Source organism: Pelodiscus sinensis, chromosome 5, assembly GCF_049634645.1.
Source record: "Pelodiscus sinensis isolate JC-2024 chromosome 5, ASM4963464v1, whole genome shotgun sequence".
NCBI classification, from domain to species: Eukaryota; Metazoa; Chordata; order Testudines; family Trionychidae; genus Pelodiscus; species Pelodiscus sinensis.
This window is the reverse complement of record NC_134715.1, coordinates 134,407,621-134,430,346: the sequence shown is the minus strand read 5'-3', so window position 1 is coordinate 134,430,346 and position 22,726 is coordinate 134,407,621. Positions and strand designations below refer to the sequence as shown.

The 22,726-nt window shown below is 51.4% G+C and overlaps 1 protein-coding gene across 1 annotated transcript in view; it reads right to left on the bottom strand.

Moving 5' to 3' along the window:
• LOC142829722 (C-type lectin domain family 4 member K-like) overlaps positions 1-19,928 on the bottom strand; it is a 106,209-nt gene extending 86,281 nt beyond the window's left edge. Inside the window, exon 1 of the mRNA XM_075931105.1 lies at positions 19,874-19,928. The gene's annotated coding sequence lies outside the window, so the exon portion shown is untranslated. The remainder of the gene's footprint in view (positions 1-19,873) is intronic.
• Positions 19,929-22,726: the final 2,798 nt, after the last annotated feature.

The window sequence follows — 22,726 nt, the reverse complement described above, 5'->3', positions numbered from 1 at the left end:
GAAGTGCTCTGTGCGACTCGTTTGGTGCCTTGTAGAGGGGGACCCCCAGTCTTGGGCTGTAAGCAGCCCTAGTTCTCAGCAATTCACCCTGATTCGACCCTCTCAGCGGTGCCCCCACAAACAGGGCTGGCGTTAGGCTGATTCGGCCGATTCCCCGGAATGGGGCCCCGCGCCTAAGGGGGCCCTGCTCCTGGGCATGTGGCGCATGCGCTGTGCTGCCCCAGGTGCTGCGCATGCACAGCCCTGCCCCCGGAATCGGGCCCCGTGCTTGTTAAAGCCGGCCCTGCCCACAAACCCTTATTGTTACAGGATCACTAAAACCCATGGGTGGAGGCAAAGGTTTTGGTCTGGGGTCCGGTCTGGATGTGAGAGCACAGGACAGCACCTCTGTGCAGGCAGCTACAAAGACAATCCCTTGAAGTCCATGGCTAGGAAGGAGCATTATGCAAAATTCCCATTGTGTGTCGACATAAAGTCTCCGGAAAGCTCCATGAAATTCAAGCCATCGTCTGTTCCCGGCTCCGTCACTGACCGGCTGAGGGACCTTGAGCAAGTCGTTCTCCTGCTCTGTGCCTTGTTTTCCCCGTCTGTAAAATGGGGGTGATGATACTGTGCACTGCTGGGAAGGCCGTTGAGAGCGGCTGAGGGAAAGCACTATCCAAGGGCTGGTTAGCTTTCCTATTCCGGCTCCTGGCAAGGAGAATCCGTAGGCAGCCCCTCCTGGGTGGCTACAGCAATGTGCAATAGCCCAGCACACCACTAGGTGTCACGAGACCCCAGCTATCCTTCAGCTGCTGGACAGGCTGCAGGAGGAAAGTCCCTGTAACGCTGGAGCTATTGTAACCACCACGGGCAGAAGGGTAACTAGTAGCCTGGGCAATGGAGAACGGAGCGAGCTACTCCAGGGGCTGCCCCCTGTGACTGACCAGGCGGGTCTGGGCACCACTGAGGGCGTTGGCTCAGGGCAAATTGCTGAAAACCAGGGCTCCTTACAGCACTCGACTGGAGACCTTTCCCAAAAAGGCCACAGACCAGTCACACTGAGCACTCCAGCTGCCAATCCGGCCAGCAGGAAACCTCACGAGCAAAACCCTTCAGACACCCCAGCTCTCCCTGAGCCACAATCAGCCCCGGGCCTAACACACGGGTGAGGGGTTCTAGTACCCAATCTCACCTACCTCGGACGGGTTCCTGGGGCCTTACTAATTAGCACAGTCACTGATTGGACGTTCCTTCCCGTCGCAAAAAAAGTGAGCTTGGTACCTGCGGTCCCCAGAGATGGCCAAGTTACCACGTGAAAGATCCTCGTGTTCTCCAGCCTGCTCCATTGGGCTCATGGGTAGGCTGCTCTCTTGCGGAGGTGGTGTGTGAAAAATGCCCCCCCCCCCCCCCCCCCTGCACAAAGCGGATTGGATAAGAGGGTATGCCAGTCAAGCAGAGAAGGACTCGGTTCCGTTTCGGGGTTGGCGTTCTGGTGCTGAGCCTTTCCATCCGAGGCCCCACCCCGACCCCGGAGCTGAACAGGATTAGCATCTGCGTTGTCCATCTGCCTTCACTGGGGAAGACCAAAGCTTCTGGCCAAGCGGGACAGGGTGGTGGGGGGCTACAGAGAACAGGAAGTCAGGAGTCAATGGCATGATCAACCCCCTGGGGGACAACCCCAAGGGGATTTCTGTGGTCTAACCAGTCACACCTGGGTCTTCTCTGCATACTCTGCAGGGATACATAGAGGCCGCAAGAAAAAGAAAAAGGCAGGGACTCTGATGTGGAGGGCTGGTGTCTCTTGAGTGAGTGTGGCTGCCGCCTCTTCTACACTACAGAGTTTTTCCGAAGAAACTTGAGTTACGTCCACACTGCTATCGTGTTCTTTCAAAAGAAAATAAAAAGAACAGAGGGGTTTGTCCAACAGTGGTAATCCGTGTTCTACGAGGAAGAAGCCTGGTAGACGTGGACGAGGGAGTTCGTTCGGAAGAAGAGGAAGGTGGAAAAAGCGCAGGCACCCTCGTGGCCACTCCACACAGAGTAATGAGATAGCGTCCATTCGGTGTGGATGCTTTCTTTCGAAAAAGCAGGTTGCTTTTTTGATGAGCAGACACTCTCTTTTGGAAGTGTTCTGAAAGATCTCTTCTGGAAAACCTTCTTCTGAAAGAAGCCTGCAGCTTAGACAGCCTGAAGCGTGTTGTGCAGTGCAGTCTTGGGGAGCAAGAACAGGAAAGCAGCTTATGCAGCTTCCTCTGAGTAGGATATTTTCCTGACTCCCTGCCAGCTGCTCAAATCTATTCCTTTGCCTCTTTGCACCTAGCAGTCACTAAGAAGGCAGACAAGCCACCAGCTGATGCTCCCCTACTGGCAAACATGAGGCTTGAACCACTGACCTTGGCTTTAGCAGCACCAGTCTCTAACCAGCTGAACTAGCCAGATGCTGGTTTCTTGGAACCGGGCAGAACTTGTTTGGGGTAGGTGGGATGGGGTTCTAAGATCCCCCCCCCCCCTGTATATGATGCCCGGGGCCATCTAGGGCATGGATATTGCTGGGGTGCCAGAGGAGTTTTGCTTGTGACCTTTCCAAACAGGCCACAAACCAGTCCCACAGAGCGCTTCAGCATCCTGCCTGAAGCCTCACGACCAAAACCCCTCTGGCACCCCAGCAATATCCATGCCCCAGATGGCCCTGAGCCTCATATACAGGTGGGGGGTGTTAGAACCCAATCTCACCTCCATTCTGTTCATTTCCCACAGGGTAGCTGGCATGCCCGCCATCGTACGACAGGTTATGGGGCAAAATCTACCTTTTGTCTCACCCAGCCTGGCTGTTCTAATGTTCTTCCCAGCCAGATGTAGACGTGTTGTCCTGGGAGTGAGAGGGGCGGGTCAGGACAGCGGCTGACCCAGGGAGGAAACAGGTGAAGTGGTACAGTGCTCCCTTTGGCTACGAGAAGCAGCGTGATGGATACCTGCAGTCTCCAGTGATTGCAACGCTATCCTCTTTTCCAAGGGGCTGCCAGGCGGGTTCCTCAACTGGCCCCTGCTTCTGCCAAATAGGCCTTGGGAAAAGCAGACTTTTGCCTGGCAGAAGCTGCTGAGCCTGGCGCCCCTTTGCGCAGTGGTGGGGATAGTTCTGAAGACGGGCTCCAGTGCAGTGGAATTAGGAGTAACGTTAGTTCGAACCAAGGGGTTTGGTTCAAACTAACGCGTCACGGCGCGCACTTTCACTTCGAAACAGCTGTTCAGCGCAATAACGTGCTGGCGAGAACATGCTAATGAAGCGCGGGATATTTAAATCCCCGCTTTATTAGCAATTTCGGTCGCCTACACTTGAATCCCTAGTTCGAATTAGGGTGCAAGTCTAGATGTACTGTCAATGTGTGTATATAAGCCCAGCTTTATACTCCTCCTTCCCCACTGCAGAGGACAGATATACACAACTGTCCCTCACTATTAATTGTACAAATGGGGTTATGTCGTGCATAAAAAATGAGTTTATTGACTACAAAATGGGGTTAAGGGGTTAAAGAGGTAGCAAACAGAACATAGCAGATTACTGAGCAAATGGGGCAAAGCACGCAAACCAAGCCTGTTTTACTGAATCATTTCCCACGCTAGTGTAAGCAGGGGCTGCTTGCTGTCAGCCGGCTAAAAGGAGGGGTGGGTTTGCCCACTACAGTTGTTTAGCTCTGCAAGGTAATTAACTGTTAACTGTTGACATGTAAATACTGCTCAGAAGAGAATCTGAGGTGTGGCTATGGAAATCCCATTCAGCCAGGGCTGACGGAAGGTCAGTGTTGGAATGGAATGTGGAGAAGTGTATATAATTTGGGACTGTTGTGGGGGTAACTAGAGAGCTGGTGGAGTGTGACGGAGGTGCCCCCTATCTGTCCCCCCACCCCCATTTCTACCCAGGTTGGGAGGTGAAACCCTGCGGGTGAACTTTGGGACTCTGGGTGGCACGGACCAAGGACAGAGACCTTTGGGGTGTCGGACTTTTTGGACTTCGGGCAATCCTTGGCTGGGGTGGGGACTTGGCTCATGTTTGGGGTTATGAACTCTGTTTGTGGTGTTTTCCCCCAAGTTAATGCCGTATGACTTCTCTCTGTTTCATTAAATGTTTCTTTCCTACACCCAGACTCAGTGCTTGCGAGTGGGGAAGCATTGCCTCTCAGAGGCGCCCAGGGGTGCGTGAATTTCCCAGATTACTGGGTGGGGGCTCGAGCTGGTTCTATGTGTGATGGCCCCAACGTATTGAACCCATCCCTGGTTACTGCCAGGCCTACCCGGCAGCAGGGTTACACTAGGTATTGTCTTTCTGCATGTTGTTTATTTGTTGAACATTGGCAGGGAAAAGCATTGGGTCAGAGGGTGTCAGCTGCATTGGCCTGCAGCTTGAAACTTCAGGAGTTATGCCTCACAAACTGGATGTCTTCTGGGGCACATCTACACACCAGGATTAAAGTTGAATTAAGCTACGCAACTTCAGCTACATCAATTGCATAGCATGAGTGGAAATAGCTTCACTGAGCTTTTGGCACTGTCTGCACTGTAGGAAGTTGAAGGAAGAGCACTCTTCCTTCGACTTCCCTTCCTCCTTGTGAAACGAGGATTACCAGGAGTCAGAGCAAGAAGTCCTCCAGCTCAACATTATTTGGAAATAAAGGCTTGTAGTGTAGACATGTCAGTTATTCCGAAATAACGCTGGTGTGTAGGAGTACCCCTAGTGAGTAACACTGGCCTTCCAGGATGGGGCCCAGTGCCAGGGGACTCGGTAACAAATCTTTGCAGGGTCAGAACAGCCATTACTCACATGCTGTTTGTAGAATCTACAGGAAGACCAGCCTCTTTCACACGCCCTCGTCTGGGCTAATGGGCCAGCAGCCCTGTCTGGCTTTTCATCGCTGCAACGGAAGGGCTAGTTCTGGATGGTTTGGAATACAGATGAATGGTCAATATTGCTAACTTCCAGTGCCAAAACGATAAAGGCATACAAATGGGAAAACCACACTCAGTAAATCACAACCTTTCCAATGACAACTCACGAGCCATCCTGCATTAAGCCATCCTGCATTCTCGGTTATGTCACATCTACAGCAGAAGCACATTTTCATAAAGAATATGGAGAGTAAATTCACACAGCTCCCCAGCCTCCAGGTGAGGACAACACAACTGGAATCCTTTGTACCAACTTTCCCTGTTCTCATGGACTTCCAGCTCTTAGCATGGGCTGACCTGGGAGAACAAAGCCACAGCTCAGCTCTGCTCTTGGCAAAGGTAAGCTCAAGAAGGAGCAGCTGCATGTGCAATGGTCAAGAGGGGTTTGGTCTGGTGTCACTTTACTCGATTTTAAAATGAGCAGACAGATCACTGGGATTCTGACCCATCCTGACATAGGATGGACACCAGAGACTTCTAAGACAGCAGGTTGTAACATCTCTGCTGAGAGCCTGCATCCAGAACTCGGTGATTGGTGCATGTAATGTATTCTCCTTAACAACCTACTCTCCACCTTTTCTTTCTTTTATTAATAAACCTTTAGATTTTTAGATGCTAAAGGATTGGCTCGGGGTGATCTTGTGGGTAAGCTCTAAAGTGGAAATTGACCGGGGATCATGGCTGGTCTTTGGGACTGGGAGAACCTGTTCGGGGAAGGTTAGATTGGGTTCTACAGCCCCTCACCTGTGTGTTAGGCCTGGGGCTGATTGTGGCATAGAGAGAGCTGGAGTGCTCATGAGGCTTCCTGCTGGCTGGATTGGCAGCTGAAGCTCGGTGTGACTGGTTTGTGGCCTATTTGGGAAAGGTCTCCAGTCAGGGGTTGTAAGGAGCCCTGGATTTGAGTAATTCATGCTGAACGGACACCCTTAGCGGTGTCCAAACTCGGCCCGGTCTGTCACATCTCTTTTTCCTCCTGGGAGAAGTGTGCTAGCTGCACCCCCATCTCACACTGAAACCTGAACTCCAGCAGCGAACCCAAACAAAACAACCATGTAAGGGAACTTTCCAAGAGCTGACTCAGTTTTCAGTTCTTCTATAGTGGTTCTGCCCTTTCAGATTTATAGTAATTGGCTCACCAGAGCTGATCCATGGTCCATCTAGCCCAGGTACCTGCCTCTGATGCTGGCCTCTTCTACACGCTTCAGAGAAAGGTGCAAGAAACCCAATAATGCTTGGCTGATGTACCCAAGCGGTTTTAATCCCTCGTGGATCTCAGTCTAGCTGCAACACTTCCTCAGTGTCCTGAGCACCTGGGTCTACACTGCTGCGTTTTTCGGTCAAAGGTACGCAAATTGCACTCCACCATTTGCATAACTTTTTCCGATAGTTCTGTCAGAGGAGGCTTTTCTGAAACTTGGCCTGTCTACACTAGGCCAAATTTTGGAAAAACCTCCTCTTTTGGAAGAGCCCGTCTTCCTTGTGGCACAAGGAAGACAGGGGCTTCTGAAAGAGTGTGTCTGCTCTTCCGCAAAAAATGTCGGAAGAGGAGGGGAGACTTGGCAGAGCGGAGCCCAGATAGGCTTCAGTTTCCATGGAAATATTCCTCTTGCTCCCCATAAGCCAAACATTCTGGGATTCCAGCTACAGAGTAAATGGAGGGGTTCTATTTATATACACATTTCTATATTTAGAGAATATATATGTTGTGATGGCGCGTTGGGGGTCCCCCGTCTCCTGCACCCCGAAATGGCACAAAGACTCCACCAGCCAGTGGAATTGAGGGTGGTTTATTGCTTCTCCACTATACAGCATAGCACAGATGTAATCTGGTTACAGGAACTGGGGGCTAAGAGGCCTCAGTGCCCCCTTGAGATGGGGGGATCCCAGCTCCCTCCCCAGTTCCTTCTTCCCTGCTTTCCAGACAGGAACTAACTAACTCTCCTCCAGCCCAGCCCCTCAGCCAGGGCAGCATCCACCTTCCTGTGTTCCTCTCCATGGGGGATGGCCGGTCAGACAGGTTGAGACACCCTTTGCATAATGACTCATCCTGTCTTGCTGGGCTATGGTACCAACTGCAGCCAGTGGGGGTTACCCCAGAGCCAGCAGCATAGAAACCAGCCAGGTACCCCCACTACGTCACATATGTATTTCTACAGCTTTCTACATCTGATTTTAAAGGTGCAAAAACAAAATAGAAATTCTAGTGGAAGGCAGCAAATCATTATTTATTGCATGTTTTCGAAGTAGTAACTCCATGGTGCAAGTAGTTTATTTACTGACAGACCTGGAAACATACAAATTAGAGACCCATTCATGCCGGGCAGCACCAGACCAGTGTCTCTGCTACAGCCAGAAAGAAGGACAAAGTACATGGAAAATAATGATATAAACAAAATAGCCCCCCTTCTCCACTGGACTCAACATCCAGGGTCACCCCCACCCCAGAACCCTAAGTTCCACCCCAAAGAAACCACAAGTGAAAAAGAAGAGGAGAGAAGGAGGAGGACGATGTCTTTGCTCTGCGTGTGGCCGGGGCAGCATCAGGGAGGATGGTGCGGTGCTGTCAGCGCTCACAAACGAACACCCAAGTCACGAGGCTTTGCTCCTGCTTGCTAGAGGACCCAGATGAGATCATATTACATATATTTGCATAATGCTGCAGAGACCTCAGAGATATTCCAAGAATTCCAGATAATTAATTATCTGCCCTCTGCCTCCGCTCCCCAAAAACTTTGGCTCCTGGAGTTTGGGGGAAGAGGGAGCTCATCTGTGCCCCCCTCATACCTTCAGCAGGTGATATTGTGCATCACCTCCTGTCCATGGGCTGCTTACAAATCCACCGCATACTGAAAGTGCAAGGGGCGTCGTTCCACAAAGTCGGCTTCTGTGTGTGGAAGTGAGCACAGTCTTCTCTGCCTTTAGTCCCATGATCCCAGTTGTCAGGCTGACCCGGCAACCAGAACCTGCAGGGCAGAGTGTTACTGTCTCAGGAGAACCACGGCCACGTTCTGACCTCGGTTCTGCTGCACGGACTCTGTAGTTAGCAGGGGACCAAGACCCCCAGAAATGACTCAGCAAAGTGATGGAAAGAGAGGGCAGCGGGTTCCCTCATTGGCTTCTCCCTGCCCTGGTCATGGACCTCAGCCCCGGCCCCTGCGCTCAGTGCACCGGCTCCAGCTGGCTCCGGCCATGCCCTGGCCTCTACAACCTGCCCCCCACAGTGGGGGATTGTGACGGGGTTCTGGGTGCGAACACCGTGCCCCTATCCCTCTGGGAGGGGTTTAGGGGGGGTTCTGCGGACCCACCCATCTCTCGACTGTCCCGGGCGTCCGTAGCCCAGTTTAATCGCAGTGCCAGTAGCTGGGTGTGATCACCCCCTCTGCCCTAGGTCGGGTGGAGGGGGGCTCGGTGGACCCACCACCGCGGGAGTCCCTTCCCCCGTGGAGCAGGGCAGGGCCCCCTTCGCCCCTCAGGGGCCGGTAATCGTCTGGGGGGGGGGTTTCGGGGCCGCGACTCGGTCCTCGCCACGCCCCGTGAGAACGTCTCTAGTACCCGAACACTTGCTTCGGGGTTGGGGTGAGCAGCGAGTGGGGGACCCGGGCCCACCCTCACATCCGGGTCCCAGCCCGGAGCCCTAAGTAGAGTACAGCACCTAACCGCTGTCCCCCACGGCAGACGGGGCTGGTGCCCGCAACTCGTCTGCCCACGGGAGCCAGAAGAGTCCCGCTCCGGGCTGCTTCCACTCCCCCCCGGGTCCGTCCCAAGGCGAGTCGCCAGCTGCCTGCGCCGTCTTTTCTTGCTGCCCAGGGTGCCGGATGTCGGGCCTCCCTGGAAGCCAGGGTGACGGCTCCCTGTCCTTTTTCCTTCTGGGCGGGCCGCTGCCATATTTGTAGGCGCTGGGGAATGACGCCGCGGGGGTAAGCCCCTCCTCCCCGGCGTCCTGCCCGCGGCCCTCCCCCCACTGTACGTCCACGGCCCTGCCCTTCGAGACGAAGTGCGGTGCTCGGGTCGGACGTGGCGTTGCGGCTTGAGCCCCCCTCCTCGGCCCGCGGCGCGCGCCTACCCGCTTCCTCCAGCGGGTCTGTGCTGGCCGCGCGCCGCTCTGCCGGCTGCCAGCCTCTGCGGCAGCCGCTTTCCCACGGTCCGTGGGGGTTTCTCCCCCGTGTCCAGTGCGGACCCGGCTGGGTCTGTCACAGGGATATGGAGCGCCGAACGGCCCAGGGAGAGCGCTGGACCCGGCTGCTCGCTCCAGGCCAAGCTGGCTGGGTAGAGTTGGCTCAAGGCCAGCCCCTCAGCTGGTGTAAATCCAGGTGGTTCATTCAGATCAATGGCGAGTCCCCAGGGAGGCTCTGAGCAGAGGGGCATGCATAGGAATTCCTGGGAGGGTGAATTTCTGTTGGGGCAGCGCTCAGAAGCCTCCCTCAGGATCGGGCCCCCTGCGCTGGGGGCTACACAGACCCAAGGGGCCGAGCAGACGCTGCTGAAAGAGCCTGTGACGAGACATTAACACGGGATCAGTCTCCCCGTTACTCACCCCCTGCTGGCGTCTGCTCTGTATTCTGAGCCGTCCACCCAGCGCCAGTGGCCTTCAGTGCCCTGGTCGGTGAGTCCAATCCAGTAGCACTTTCCGTCAGTCCCACTGGAGAGGAACTCCTGCCCAACACAGATCCCAGCATGGTCAGGCCATCCAAGGCAGGTTGCAGGGGCAGGCACAGCTACCTGGGCTGAGCAGACTGGGGAGGGGAGCAGGCGTCTGGGGATGTGAGCAGGGCACTGGGCAGTGGTAGACATAGTGTCTAACCCCCAGCGCTGACAGCAACTCACTGGGAGACCCTGTGGGAGTCCTGGAGCGTCTCTGGGTCTGAGTCTGTGCATCTTCACAGAGTAACCACAGCGATCTGTCCTAGAGAAACGAGCCAGACCCCAAATGCCCCTCCCTCCTACCTCCTGGACTCTGGGGTGTCCAGGCCTGGCACCGTGCCCCTGCCCTTCTCTGCTTCTCAGCTGATGGGTGGATCTCTGTGTCAGGTTCCAAGGCCGGGCATCTTCGCCCAGAGTTTGTTACAAGGCACGTTGCAGGTTTACTGCCTCAGCTGTTACCCGCCACCTGCTTCTGACATAAAACCAGGCCCTGACCCACGGTCCAAGCCCCGGGATGGTCCTGCACTCACCTGCTCCCCCTGGGAGGAGACGGAGGTCAGGTTTGAGTTCTGAGATGCACAGAACTGCTGGGCCTCCAACCATGACTTCTCTTCTTGGGAGAAATAATAGAGGTTCCCATCGTGACCCCTCCAGCCTGCGGAGAGCTTTGTCCACACGTCCCCTGGGAGCAGACACTGGGGTCAGACACCCGGGGTAGTTGCAGGGACACCCACAGGGAGCTTAGGTCTTCTCCTGCTGCATTTCCCCTGCCCCTTGGCTGCCCCAAGCCCAGGGAGCGTCTGAGACTGACTCTCCAGCTGCTTAGTAAATCACTTAGGTGGATCTTGGAGATGCTGCAGAGAGCCAGCTCAAGGTCCTTCTCCCAGCATGGAAATGCAGCTGTGTCTGGGTTGGAGCATGGTAGCTAGCCAGGGGGAACAGTGCTCAGGGACCATAAGTGGTGAGTGGTGAAGGTCTCAGGTTTATTGCCCGTCGGGTTCCCTCCACACCCTGCAGGGAGCTTTGGCCCAGGGACAGTTGTGAGCGTAACCCCCCAGGCACTGAAAGGCCGATTTCTTTCTGCCTCTGCCTGGACTGGCCCAAAGCATCCAGCAAGAGCTGGTAGCTGGGCGCTTCCATTAGGCTAACAAGGCCTAGGGTGTAATTGAACTCCACACAGTTCTCCGCGGGGTTGGCTCATGTGTAGCTGCAGGTGGTTCCTAATGTAGGAGAATTGGTCCTGACGAAAGCCTGAAAGCCTCGTTTACCCCGGTACTGACAGGAATTGGGGCGGGTCAGCACTGCGGCTCGAACTAGGGTGGTAGTGTAGATATACCCTGACTTACTGAAGGAATCCTGCGCTGCTCGCAGTGCTGCAGTGATGTTATCCAGACGGGTCTGGAGTTCTCTGTTCTCTGCACTGACATTTCCCAGCTCGGCTCTCAGCACCCGGACTCTTGCCTGCACTTCGCCCAGGAGCTGCAGCGCTGGGAGCAAGTCAGAGCAACGTCAGCGGGGATCAGAACGTGGGATTGGCGGGATGTGTTCTAGGGCAGCCCCTGCCGACCCCGTTGGGCCAGGTTGTGACATTGGTGGATTTCAAAAGGAAAGTGCCGATCACTGTTGCATCCACTGCTGTGTGCTCCCCACGCTCTGTGCACGGTGGGCTGTGTGAGGTGTCTACGGGAAGGTTCTGTGTTACTGGTTCTGTTTATACTGCTCACATACAGGTCTGAGTCTGGTCTGTGAAGCTGTGACTGTGGCCTCGGTACTTGTATGGTGAATGTTTGGTGTCTGGGAGGCAGTAGCAGGCGTCACCCACCTACTGTGAGGGGTGGCGACCCAGGCACTAGCGATGCTTCATGGACAGTGTTCACTAAGTGTCACCAATAAACACCAGAGCAATTCTGCTGCAAACTGGCAGACCAGCCGGCACCCGATTTCCCATTGCCTAAAAAGGCCCTGGTGATCATGTGATCAGCTCTATTTTTGGAGGCGTTGTCGCACTGGAGGACAATGGATTTCCCTCTGCATGGGCCGTGTTCCTCCGGTACCCTGGAAACGCTCTGCAGTGTGGGCACAGCCTGAGAGGCGCCCAGAGCCCAGGGAAGTGACAGCTCCAGAACCAGACTGTGATCTCTCCGTGCAGGGAGGGTGCTGCCCCCCACTCTGCAGCCCTCGGCACCCCTTGGCTGCTGTATATCACACAGGTCACGCCTGCTCCCACCTGCCTGGGCTGTGAGGCTGCCCCCTGTAGTGCAGACACCCCCGGATCCTCCAGGTGCCTCCGTTCCCCTCTGAGCAACGGGCTCTCTCTCCCAAGACACTGGGAGGAGAAATGGTCGAAGAGCGCCAGGTGCCCAGAGGCGCAGGAATGGGCCCAGGGGATTCCCCATGCTGGAGAAGGCAGCAAGCGCACACCCGGCCCCACTCACCGGCCAGCTCCTTCGAGGTGTCCACGGTGCTGTTGGGCTGCAGAGAGACTCTGATTTTATGAGCCGCTTCTACATCTCGTAGGTTTTTCTGCCCCTGGAAATCTAGGATCACATGGCCCTGGGGTCAGTGGTGCTTCGCTTGCAGCGAAAGAGAACAGACTCTCGCAGTGCGGAAGAACTGGGAGCATCTTCCATTTAGGCTGATGCCCGCATTGGTTAGGGGTTGCCCCAGAATATTTCCTCAGTGCCCCTGCCCTGCAAGTGCCAGTGCCCCATGAGTTCCCCATGGCTCCCCATTCCCTTTGTGGTGACTGCAGCCCCAGACACACTCCAAGAGAGCAGCCCTGTGCTCCCCTGAACACGGGCCCTCGCACTCAGGTCCTCTGTGTTTTCCCCTCCCCGGCTGCAAACCTGCCCAACCTGGCCCTGAGTATCTACAGGAACATGCCACGGACACCCACAAATCTCCCCTGCCCAGCGAGTGGGCGTATGCAGAGCACTAGGAGTTGACTGATCTGGGGGGACCCCGCACCCGAGGGGACGCTGCAGAGAGCTGGGCCCCTCCCCTCGGCCCCTCCACTCACACCAACGTTACGTCCATTTGGTTTGTCTTTCGAACAAGGACACGGAGTCAAACCCTGCGCCGGGGGCGACTTACACAGGACGGTCACTGCAACGAGGGAGACACCCAGAGCCAGGCTCAGAACAACCAGCAGGGAGCAGAGGGTGTTCGCGGACTTGCCAGGCGGCGCAGCGGGCGTGTCAGGGCGTTTGCCTAGTGGGGACAAGAGGAATGTTTCCATGGAGGCGGGAGCCCATCTTGGCTCTGCCCTGCCAGGTCTCCCCGCCTGGTGAGGAGTCAGCCCAGTCGGTGGGAGGCCGAAGCCACAGTGCCCTCACGTAGCTGGGACTGAGGCCAGGGGCTCAGGTGTCAACAGGTGTGTTGTAAGCAAAACTCATGAAGTCATTCTGCCGCTCTACTCTGCACTAGTTAGGCCTCAGCTGGAGTACTGTGTCCAGTTCTGGGCGCCACATTTCAAGAAAGATGTGGAGAAATTGGAAAGGGTACAGAGAAGAGCGACAAGAATGATTAAAGGTCTAGAGAACATGACCTATGAAGCCAGGCTTCATGAACTGGGCTTGTTTAGTTTGGAAAAAAGAAGATTAAGGGGGGACATGATAGCGGTTTTCAAATATCTAAAAGGGTGTCACAAGGAGGAAGGAGAAAATTTGTTCCTCTTGGTTTCTGAGGACAGGACAAGGAGTAATGGGCTTAAAGTGCAGCAGGGGAGGTTTAGATTGGACATTAGGAAAAAATTCCTAACTGTCAGGGTGGTCAAATATTGGAATAAATTGCCAAGGGAGGTGGTGGAATCTCCCTCTCTGGAGATATTTAAGAACAGGTTAGATAGACATCTGTCAGGGATGGTGTAGGTGGAGCTTGGTCCTGCCTTGAGGGCGGGGGGCTGGACTCGATGACCTCTCGAGGTGCCTTCCAGTCCTATTATTCTATGATTCTATGAAGGGCACTTTGAGGAAGCCTGGCAGTTACACAGAGATCCACGGGGGAGTAAAAACCCTGCGGGGGCATCAGCCACCCACTAACTGCCTGGGCTGAGGCATAACTGCCCGGTGCCGGGGTATCTCGCTCCTTTCTCTGGGGCATCCGCACAGGCCAGCATCAGAGGCAGGTGACTGGGAAGGAAGGACGTGTGGCAAGGATGTGCCCACTCTGCCACTCTGAGTGCAGAAGGAGACGGCCCCACTGGAGAGCTTAATACCCAGCCTCTGTAGGCTCTGCTTAAAAATAAACTCCCCAAGGTCACAGATTGCCTGGCCTGGGGAGACAGGCTGCCACCATCAAATGACCCAGGAGGAGGCATCTGACTTCTTCCAGAAGTGGGCCCCCAAGCTCCTTTACCACAAGAGAGCTTGGAGAAAACAAGCCGCAGTCTCTGGTAGCCGACTACTCAGAACTCCTGCTACCTTCCAGGACACAAGAATCAAACCATCGCCTTAAAAAAGGTGATTTTATTTAGAAAATGAAAAGATCGACTTGGCAAAGCAGACTTGGTTGCTAGGTGTTATCAAGCAATGGAGAAAAGAACAGATTAAAGCACAGAGAAAATGGTACCCTGGGCTACAGCTTAAAATGAATTGTATGGGGGAAGCACATGGACTTAGCACAGGCAGGTGCGGCCTGAGACGAGCTGCCAGCAACTGGTGCCCTAGGCGTAATGCGCGATTGGCGTGCAATCGGCGCCCCTGCCTGCAAAGCCGTCAATGGCAGTTTATCTTGGTACAAAGGCGACCGCCTAGGACGCCTTTATTGACGGGCTGCCACTGAGCACAGGGAAGTTTAACCAAATAACAAAACAAAGAAAACAAAGAAAATAACCTGATTGCGACTAAATAGACATTTTTTATTTACTTACAATCTGTGCTTCAAGGTCCAGTCCATTTCCATGCCCACTATGATTTGTAGGCATGGTAGTTCTACCTGGTTCAATTCATCTTGTTTCCCCAGCTCCTAGCTTAATACTCCCACAAAGAAAACAGCAGGCAGGCGTATCTTCTGATTCAAATTTTAACACTCTCCCACTGGCCCGTCTGGCTCCTGCCAACACCCTGTAGCTACCTCAGTTTAACCCTTTGGTCACTGAATGCGGCCAGCATTCTTCCTATCCATCACAGCCTGCAAATCTTGAAGGGCAGAACCAGTGAAGAGGTACTGAGAACTGACCCCAAGGTTCCTCCTAAGCCCTGGCGAAGTCCCCTCACACGTTGGCTTGGTTTGGGTAACAAGCTGGTTTCTGTGTGAGATGGGAGCCCAGTTTGCAAGCCCTGCGGGGAGCCAGGGGAGATCAAGGCCCAGACCAAACCCCTCTTGCCCACTGCACATGCTGCTGCTGCTGCCCTGGGTCTAAAGCTGACCAAGAGCAGGGCTGAGCTGTGGGTCTGTTCTCCCAGGTCAGCCAGTGCCAAGTGGTGGGAGTCCAGAGAACAGGGCAGGTGGCCTGAAGGATTCGGCGTGTGAGCTCCTTACCGGGAAGCCGGAGTTGTTCTTTTCCAGTATCCACATTCATATAAATAGCTTCATCCTCCATTCTCCGTCCGTGCCCGTGAGCTGAGCTTGATAAATGGTTTCTGTTAAGCAGGTGTTTCGCAGCGGCTGGTTAACACATTTGAAGCTGCCCAGAGACAGCAACGGACAGCGAGTTCTTTAATTGGTAGGGCCAAAAGCCTCAGACCACAGCGTGTAAGGCTGGGCTTCCGTACATCCTCTGAATGAATTGCAAGAGAGAGAAGCCAGGCTGCCTGCTAGTCAAATGGCCTGAGACCCCGTATTCTATCCAACCTGCTCTTAAATATCTCCAGTGATGGAGAGCCCACAACGTCCCTGGGCAATTTACTCCAGTGTTTAACCACCCTGACAGTTAGGAAGTTTTTCCTGATGTCCAACCTAAACCTTCCTTGCTGCACTTTAAGCCCGTTGCTTCTTGTCCTATCCTCAGAGGCCAAGGGGAACAATTTCCCCCTCTCCTCCTTGTGACACTCTTTTAGATTCCTGAAAACTGCTATTGTTGACTCCTATTTAGCTTGTGGTCCACTCTAACCCCTAGATCCCTTTCTTCAGGGCTCCTTCCTAGACAATTTGTGGATTATTGAATAACTATGTTGTGATGTAAACGCAAAGTTATTATTTATGATGTTTCTTTATCATGAGGGCTTATAAAGTTGTTAATTAAATTCATTTCTTTTGGGACTGGAGTGTGGCGAGGCTGAGCTTCTGGAATCATCGAGTCCTAGGGCGGAAGAGACCTCCGGAGGTCATCGAGTCAAGCCCCCTGTCCAAAGCAGGACCAATACTTTCCGGAATCCTTGCTGAAAATCTGAAGGCTCTGAAAACTAGCTACAGGCATAAAGGGAAACAAGAAGACCTTTTATAAATACATTAAAAGCAAGAGGAAGACCAAGGACAGGGTAGACCCACTGCTTAGTGAGGAGGGAGAAGCAGTAACAGGAAACTTGGAAATGGCAGAGATGCTCAATGACATCTTTGTTTCGAGAATAGTGATAGAAATGTATCCGTGTTAGTCTGGGGTAGCTGAAGCAAAATGCAGGACAATGTAGCACTTTAAAGACTAACAAGATGGTTTATTAGATGATGAGCTTTCGTGGGCCAGACCCACTTCCTCAGATCAAATAGTGGAAGAAAGTAGTCACAGCCATATATACCAAAGGATACAATTAAAAAAATGAACAAATATGAAAAGGACAAATCACATTGCAGAACAGGAGGGGGTGCGGGGGGGGGGGGAAGGAAGGAAGGTAAGTGTCTGTGAATTGATGATATTAGAGGTAGGGAGAGTGGGATGTTTGTGAGTTAATGGTATTAGAGGTGATAATTGGGGAAACTATCTTGGTAATGGGTGAGATAGTTCAAGTGTTTGCTGAGTACTTTTTGGAAAGTGTCGAATTTTAACATGAATGACAGTTCAGAGGATTCCCTTTCAAGTGCAGATGTAAAAGGTCTTTGTAGCAGAATGCAGGTGGTTAAGTCATTGAGGGTATGTCTACACTACCCCCCTAGTTCGAACTAAGGGGGTAATGTATGCATACCGAACTTGCTAATGAAGCCCGGGATTTGAATTTCCCGGGCTTCATTAGCATAAAGCCGGCTCCGCCATTTTTAAAAGCCGGCTTGTTCGAACCCCGTGCCGCGCGGCTACACGCGACACGGGCTAGATAGTTCGAACTATGTAGTTATTCCAAACTATCTGTACGCCTCGTGGAGATAGTATCAGAGGGGTAGCCGTGTTAGTCTGAATCTGCAAAAGCGGCGAGGAGTCCTGTGGCACCTTATAGACTAACTGAAGTGTAGGAGCATAAGCTTTCGTGGGCAAAGACCCACTTCGTCAGATGCATGTAGTGGAAATTTCCAGAGGCAGGAATAAATATGCAGGCCAGGATCAGGCTGGAGATGACGAGGTGGATCCAATCAAGGAGGATGAGGCCCACTTCTAGCAGCTGATCTGGAGGTGTGAATTCCAAGAGAGCAGAAGCTGCTTTTGTAGTTAGCAAGCCATTCACAGTCTTTGTTTAATCCAGAGTTGATTGTGTCAAACTTAAAGATGAACTGTAGCTCAGCAGTTTCTCTTTGAAGTCTGGTCCTGAAGTTTTTTTGCTGCAGGATGGCTACTTTTAGATCTGCAATTGTGTGTCCAGGAAGATTGAAGTGTTCCCCTACAGGTTTTTGTATGTTGCCATTCCTAATATCAGATTTGTGTCCATTGATTCTTTTACGTAGGGACTGTCCTGTTTGGCCGATGTATATAGCAGTGGGGCATTGTTGGCACATGATAGCATATATTACGTTGGTGGATGTGCAGGAGAATGTACCAGTGACAGTATGGCTGATCTGGTTAGGTCCTGTGATGGTGTTGCTGGTGTATATATGTGGGCAGAGTTGGCACCGAGGTTTGTTGCAAGGATTGGTTCCCGAGTTCAAGTTATTATGGTACGGTGTGTAGTTGCTGGTGAGAATATGCTTCAGGTTGGCGGGTTGTCTGTGGGCAAGGACCAGCCTACCTCCCAAGGCCTATGAAAGCAAGGGATCATTGTCCAGGATGGGTTGAAGATCACTAATGATGCATTGGAGAGGTTTTAGCTGGGGACTGTAGGTGATGGCCAGTGGTGTTCTGTTGGTTTCTTTCTTGGGCTTGTCCCGTAGCAGGAGGCTTCTGGGTACACGTCTGGCTCTGTCAATCTGTCTCCTCACTTCCTCGTGTGGGTATTGCAGTTTACAGAATGCTTGTTGAAGATCTTGTAGGTGTAGGTCTCTGTCTGAGGGGTTGGAGCATATGCGGTTGTACCTCAGTGCTTGGCTGTAAACAATGGATCGTGTGGTGTGTCCGGGATGGAAACTGGAGGCATGCAGGTAAGTATAGCGGTTGGTAGGTTTTCGGTATAGGGTGGTATTGATATGACCGTCACTTATTTGTATCGTGGTGTCCAGGAAATGGACCTCCCGTGTAGATTGGTCCATGCTGAGGTTGATGGTGGGGTGGAAGCTGTTGAAATCATGGTGAAATTCTTCCAGAGTCTCCTTCCCATGGGTCCAGATGATGAAGATGTCATCGATGTAGCGTAGGTAGAGAAGGGGTGTAAGTGGACAAGAGCTGAGGAAGCGTTGTTCCAGGTCAGACATAAAAATGTTGGCGTATTGTGGGGCCATGTGGGTGCCCATAGCAGTGCCACTGGTCTGGAGGTATATGTTGTCACCAAATCTGAAATAGTTGTGTGTGAGGATAAATTCACAGAGTTCAGCCACCAGTTGTGCTGTGGCATCATCAGGAATACCGTTCCTGACAGCTTGTACTCCATCTGCATGTGGGATGTTTGTGTAGAGAGCCTCTACATCCATGGTAGCTAGGATGGTGTTTTCTGGAAGATCACCTATGCATTGTAGTTTTCTCAGGAAATCCGTAGTGTCACGAAGGTAACTGGGAGTGCTGGTGGCATAGGGTCTGAGCAGAGAGTCCACATAGCCAGACAGTCCTTCAGTGAGAGGGCCAATGCCCGAGATGATGGGGCGTCCAGGATTTCCAGGTTTGTGGATCTTGGGTAATAGATAGAACAACCCTGGTCGGGGCTCTAAAGGTGTGTCGATTTGTTCCTGTGTTTGTTTAGGGAGTGTCCTGAACAGATGGTGCAGTTTCTTAGTGTATTCCTCAGTGGGATCTGAGGAAAGTGGCCTGTAGAATTTGGTATTGGAGAGTTGTCTGGCAGCCTCCTTTAGGTAGTCAGGCCTGTCCATGATGACAACAGCACCTCCTTTGTCAGCCTCTTTGATTATAATGTCAGAGTTGTGAGTCAACAGTGTGATGCTGTTGCAAAAAAAGCAAATATGATTCTAGGTTGTATCAACAAGCGTGTTGTAAGCAAAACTCGTGAAGTCATTCTGCCGCTCTACTCTGCACTAGTTAGGCCTCAGCTGGGCGCCACATTTCAAGAAAGATGTGGAGAAATTGGAAAGGGTACAGAGAAGAGCGACAAGAATGATTAAAGATTTAGAGAACATGACCTATGAAGCCAGGCTTCATGAACTGGGCTTGTTTAGTTCGGAAAAAAGAAGATTAAGGGGGGACATGATAGCGGTTTTCAAATATCTAAAAGGGTGTCACAAGGAGGAAGGAGAAAATTTGTTCCTCTTGGTTTCTGAGGACAGGACAAGAAGTAATGGGCTTAAACTGCAGCAAGGGAGGTTTAGATTGGACATTAGGAAAAAATTCCTAACTGTCAGGGTGGTCAGATATTGGAATAAATTGCCAAGGGTGGTGGTGGAATCTCCCTCTCTGGAGATATTTAAGAACAGGTTAGATAGACATCTGTCAGGGATGGTGTAGACGGAGCTTGGTCCTGCCTTGAGGGCGGGGGGCTGGACTCGATGACCTCCAGAGGTCCCTTCCAGTCCTATTATTCTATGATTCTATGAGTTCTGGGTCTCCAGGTAACTTTCCATGGGGGTTGGGGTTTTTCTTGTGACATTGAAGAAGGGCAAGTTAGCCAACTCTCGCCCATCCAAAGGTGATACCACATCTCATCGCTAGCTCATATCTAATGACCTACTTGTTGTTTTCTGCCCAGGGTCCAGCAATTTTTAAGGCCAAAAATGCTTGTTCGGGTCATCTGGTCTGACTTCCTGCCCAGCACAGACCAGAGACCCTCCCCTGTGGTTCCTCCATCCAGCCCCAGACACCCTGTTCAGATACAGCAGGTGTGTTAGAAGGAGTCATCCACTCTGGATTAAAGACTCCTAGTGCTAGAGAATCCACCACCTCTCCAGGTAAGTTGATCCAATGGTGACTTACCTTCCTTTTACAGGCGGTGCTCTATTTCTAGTCTGAATTCATCTAGCACATCCATAAATCTAGCAATACACGCTATTCCTTCATTTGGCCCTGAAATCCTTGACAGTATCTCAGCTACTGTGTGGGGCTGTGCAGTAAAAACAGCTAGAGGTACAAATGGGAGAGTGTCACATTATTGGATTGTGAGATGACCATACAAATCATTGTTGCAACCACTGTTCTATGTTTGCCCCAAACCCTGTACATAGTGAGCCAAATGAGGTGTCTATAGAAAGCTCTTGATTCACTGATTTTGTTTATGTTCCTCATATGCCTGTATCATTTTGTATGTGAAGTGACGAGTCTTGACTTTGTTCTTGTTCTTTCACGTTTGCATCTGGGAGACACCAAGAGGAGGCTTGGCCAGCCCATTGTGAGTAGGGCTGGATTTTTACTTATTACACAAAATAAGGAAGATTATGAAGGTTCTATAAATGCAAAAATATTGCTAGTCTTAGTTACATCCTCACCTATGTAGATACCATTACATGTTTAGCTAGAAGCCATTCTGTATAACAAAAGTCATTTCAGTTTCTTGTGTCTGCACGAGCGAGTGAACTGGCCTTCACCGAGGTGGGGAGAGACCAGAGGGATGTGCTGTTGGAATGTGTTAATGAACTATTTTGAGCTGAAGCTCAAACTCCCTTTTAACCTGTTTCTTTCTATGCTGATAATAATTCCTCTTTGAAGTTCTCTTTGATTTCTTGCCCTGACGTCAGACTTGTTTGGTTAAAATACTAGGATTGATTGTATTAGTAGCTTTACTGGGCCCGACTTTGCTGGGACCACGTTTGGCTCACTTTGCTTTACTGATCAATAAAGCAATCAGTTGTTAGCCGCCTAAACAGAGAGAAGCGTGTTTTTGCTTCGACACCTATATACATGTAGGTCTGCAAATGTAAAACCTTATTATTTCCATTTTCATCGTCCTTTCTGTTAAAATAATACACAATTTTGGTGAGGCCACAGGGCTTCTTAAATTTGATGTAGTTTAGGGCCTGAGCATGTGTGAATCAAGCTCTGGGGAGAAGACTGTTAATCAAGTGAGTAGCAGCACTTGACTGACAATGCACCTTGGGTGGTACCAATCCACAGCTGGTGAGCTGTTCTGTGAACATTCGAACCAGCGGGGGAGTAATGGTGTCTGCCTAAACAGGACCGAGTCCTGCACGGGCAGGTGACTTGCTCATGTACCAAACTTCATCGTGGAACATACTTTTAAAGCACGAGAACAATGGGATTCCCTCCACATGGGCCAGGGTATAAAAAGGGCCCTGACGTTTCCTCCCTTTGTCTACAATCGACTCATCACTTCATGAGCATCATTGCTGTGCACTGAAGCCTGAAAGGACTGAAGACCCATCCTAACAGTGAATGTGTTCCAGAGACTTGAATTAAGACAGCAGATTGTCCCATCTCTGCTACAAGCCTGCACCAAGAACCTTGCAACTGGTGTGTGTCATTAACAATTATGCTCTCAACATTTTCTTTCTTTCTTTCTTTCTTTCTTTCTTTCTTTCTTTCTTTCTTTCTTTCTTTCTTTCTTTCTTTCTTTCTTTCTTTCTTTCTTTCCTTCCTTCCTTCCTTCCTTCCTTCCTTCCTTCCTTCCTTCCATTAATAAGCCTTTGGATTTTACATTCTAAACCAGGGCTACTCAACATGCAGCCTGCAGCTCGTCTGTTTGCGGCCTGCAGTGCAGTTGGGTTAACGTGGGGCTAGCAAAAAAGTAGTCATTATAATGGTCTTCTATTGAGATGTGATTTAGTAGTTCAATTCCTGGACTGTCATTGCTCAGTATAAGTGCCTTCATATGGGTGGAAATCGGGTGACTATTGCATTTTAAAAATATCAGCAGAACTGACTTAAATGGGGCCTGTGTGTTGTGTAGTCTTACCTTAACCTTTGTATTCATGCTGTCAGTGTGAAAGAAGCTATTTGCATATATATTTGCATGTCTATGCTGCAACCACACTTAAGTTGCTGCCCTCGGCATGTGCTTTGAGTGTCATTGTGGCCCCCGGGGCTTCCAAAGTTGAGTAGCCCTGTCCTAAAAGATTGGCACAGCGGATTTAAAAAGCGGATTCCTTTTGTAACTCCCACTGCTGCAAACTGCACTTGGGAATCTGAAAATCAGCCCAATTCTTTGGGACTGTGACTCCCCCAGCAGGAATACAGATTCTCCAACCGGAATTTAGCTGGCCATCCTGCCAACATCAAATGAATCTGGAGTAAAGTGAGTTGGAAAATGTTTTTTGTTCCCATTATACATTTGCTGAAGAGAAATGCCTCTGTACATTTTTCCTCAATTTTTTTTATGACAAAACACTAAAAACTAAACACAAAACATTTTTGGTTTATGGCAACTGAATATGTTTTGTTTCCTTTTGAGTTTAGATTTTTTTCATTGAAAACCCAATCCGAATTGGCTATTGACAGAAAAGTCAATGGATGTTGACTACCAGTATTCGAAAAAGCCACATTTCCAAAGCTGCACTGTCTCGGTATCAAACATAACATTTGTATCAGTAACAGAAGCTAACGTGCTGCCATTCGTGGCAAACGTATCTCACACCAGAGAATTTATCTGACAAATCTCACATCCTATTCTATGTGCGAAGTGTTACAAACAGTGTGTGGCTTTCTCGGGTGTTCTGTGCTGCACTCACAAGAGTGGGTCCAGTCTCTCTCTCTCTCCGTCTTGACTTTTAGTCTTTCCGGTGACATGGGGCCATCAGAAAAGATCAAGTGGTGCAATTCTGCCTCACTCACCATGGAACCCTTTCTACATTACCTGGCCCTTGCGTCCCAGCCTAT